The following is a 3,274-nucleotide window of genomic DNA, read 5'->3' as shown; positions in this document are numbered from 1 at the left end:
CCCTTAATGTAGTTCTCAAGGAAATTCAGTGTGACACAGTGTGACAAGGCTGACCCTTTGAATTACAGGCACAGCAGAAACAGGAAGTAAGAGTGAGAGACAGTTGTGGTGGGAGAGAACAGCAGGGTTCACCACCATTCCCTGCCGGAGCCTCGTGGAGCTTTAGGTGCTTTTCGCTCAATAAACACTTACAACGCTCGGTCTGGGAATCAAAACCGTGATCCTACGATCGCGAGTCCGCTGCCCTAACCACTGGGCCATTGCGCCTCCACACTCAGAACATTAAGAGAGACAAACTGCCACTAAGCATTTTGCCCAGTATGTTAATAATTCTGCCAGCTCACTGCTTTATGTTTAGTTATAATAAAAACAATTTTACATGAATCTGGTGCATTTCTCTATACTTGTGTAGAATACAAGTTTATTATTCTTAAACAACAATATTGTTAACAGTCACATATTTGTATGCAAGCAATTTGGAAAATCGTTTTCTTTTTTTAATCCTTTTTTAATCCTTTTTTAATCTTTTTTTTATTTAAAATTTTCAATTTTTAAATCTTTTTTATTAAATTCTATTTTCATTCTCATTTTTTATACCTGAATATATACACACCCTTTATAAATCCCTACTTTTGCATATACCCAGAGGCCATGATGTATTATAAAATACCTCCCAAAAAGCCTGAGAGACCTACATGGGGTGAATGTGGGTGTCTTCAAAACAAAACGCCAATGAGGGCAGCAACATTAAACTCCCTCATTCACCAAATACTACATATCAGAGAAGCTTTCATGTAGTGAAAGAATAGCAGTACTAACGGTGGTGCTCCTACATGGCCGTTGCTCTTGAGGTGAAACAAGCAAATGTAAAGATACACATGTCTGAAACAGAACTGAACAAATATTTATAAATACACATCCCACAAACTCTACTCCCCACCATACAGTTCTAGGTTCAGTCACACTGCATGGCACCTGGGGTAAGTGTCTTCTATAGCTTCAGGCCGATCAAGGCCTTGTGAATGGATTTGGTAGATGGAAACCGAAAAGAGCCCATTGTGTTTATGGATGTATATGTGAGTTTGTCTTTCTGTCTGTGTTTGTCCTTCCACCACCACTTGACAACTGGTGTTGGTGCATTTGTGTCCCATAACTTAGTGGTTTGACAAAAGAGTATGATAGAGTAAGTACCAGGCTTAAAAAATAAGTACTGGGTCAATTCATTTGACTAAAAATTCAAGCAGTGTCCCAGTATAGCCACAGTCTAATGACTGAGACAAGGAAGAGATAAAAGATAATCAAATTGATTATAGAACAATGACCACCTAAAGAGAAACATACAGAACAACAACCTTTACACCTACCCAAATCCTTTTGTGACCATCAAAGTACAAGAGAAACAATTTTCTATACTAACAACATCATGACATGCCTGACTTATAACCCCTACCTTTCAAATTAAAAGGGGAAATGCTCTAAATAACAACAATAACAAGTAAAGAAACTGACCAGTTAAAGCATACCACCTATTTACACTTTTTTGTGAAAGCAAAAAGTTCATTACAAAAAAATTGACATATCCAATTACTAACGTTTAAATACTGGATTTTGTACCCTTTGATCTTTACATTGTCAAAGCAAAGGATTAAATCCAATAAAACTACTGACATACCTTGCACCTATCTAACAAAAGAGACACACCTAAACGTACACATAGTAAAAATTTTTATAAAACACCTCTCCATAACAGCCAATCATAAAAAGCTAAGTACCACCCCACTCAAACACCCAAAGAAGATTTTAACTCAACAGAGATTGTATAAAGTCATGACTAACTCTAATGCACTGCAGTCCTGATGGTCGCTTACCTAGCCAAAACTGCGAAGTCCCTATCAACAACATTCTTGTTTAAGAATAATAAATTTGTACTCTACAAAAGAATAGAGTAACCCATCTGATAAATGTTAAGCAACTGACCCCGAATGAGAAGATCTGCAAACAGATCTCTGACTTGTTTTGGAGAATTTGTTGCAATTGCTTCCTCCAGAGTCATTTCCCAATGATGATCATATTCGTCGCAAGAAATCATGTAAAAAATATCGGCAAAATCAGTCGCAGTAAATGAAAACATAGGAATCCAAAATTTCAGGATTGCAGGTCTGGAATAGGCCCAAAATGTTTTTGATATGCTCACAGAGTTAGCCTTTAGATTATAAATATTGTTATCGCACAAAAAAATTTGTCACAAAAAGTCACATAAAAAAAAAATCACTGGAAACAATCACAGTAATGAAAACTTGGGAATCCAATATTTCAGGATTGTGGTCTGGATTCGGCCCAGAATGTTCTTAATTTACTAATGGAGTCAGCTAGATTCCAAAATGATATGATACATTGGGCTACGGCCTCTAGGAGTAAAGTTGAAAAAGTGTGACACACTGATACTCACATTTATTATATTATTATATTAAGGTGGCGAACTGGCAGAATCGTTAGATCGTTGGGTGAAATGCTTAGCGGTATTTCGTCAGCTGTCAGGTTTTGAGTTCAAATTCTCCTGAGGCCAACTTTGCCTTTTATCCTTGCAAGGTCGATAAAATTAGTACCAGTTATGTACTGGGGTTGATGTAATCGACTTAATCTCTTTCCTCAAAATTTGAGGCCTTGTACTTCCAGTAAAAAGGATTTATTAAAGTTGAAAAGGCATGACACACTGACATTCACATTTATTATATTAGCTGTTTAATTTTAGGGAAACTTTATTTCAATGAGAGTGTATTTTATAGATATACATGTGCATGTGTGTGTGTATGTATATATATATATATATGTATATATATGTGCATGTGTGTGTGTATGTATATATATATATATATGTGTGTGTGTGTGTATTAAAGAAAACAAAAAATAAAGCAAAATGATAGTGTTCAGTATGTTGGCAATAGCAATCTCTGTCAAAGAGACATGGTTAAACAAAGTTGTACATCATCTCCCTCTTTCTCTCTCTTTTATTATTACTCCCACTACCACCATCAACACTACTACTTTTAATAAAACATCAACTCTCCCTAAATTTATTTGTCTCTCTTTCTCTCCCTCTCTTTTTCTTTTTTCTCTCTCTCTTTGCCACCGCCCTCAGTGTCTCTATGCCTACTATTACTCTCACCCCATAATGAGGAATAGTAGGAGTGTCATTGAATGATGAGGGAGGCGGTCTAAGTGTGACACACTGACACACAGAAATTAGTTTTCGCATTTATATATATATATATAT

At 36.1% G+C, this 3,274-nt stretch overlaps 1 protein-coding gene across 1 annotated transcript in view; it reads right to left on the bottom strand.

Annotated features, from left to right (window-relative positions):
- Positions 1 to 3,274, bottom strand: part of LOC106878295 (b(0,+)-type amino acid transporter 1) — a 78,595-nt gene that overhangs the window by 60,957 nt on the left and 14,364 nt on the right. The window lies entirely within an intron of this gene.

Source organism: Octopus bimaculoides, chromosome 17, assembly GCF_001194135.2.
Source record: "Octopus bimaculoides isolate UCB-OBI-ISO-001 chromosome 17, ASM119413v2, whole genome shotgun sequence".
Lineage (NCBI taxonomy): Eukaryota > Metazoa > Mollusca > Cephalopoda > Octopoda > Octopodidae > Octopus > Octopus bimaculoides.
Note: the sequence above shows the minus strand (reverse complement) of the source record. Positions and strands in the feature narration are given on the sequence as shown.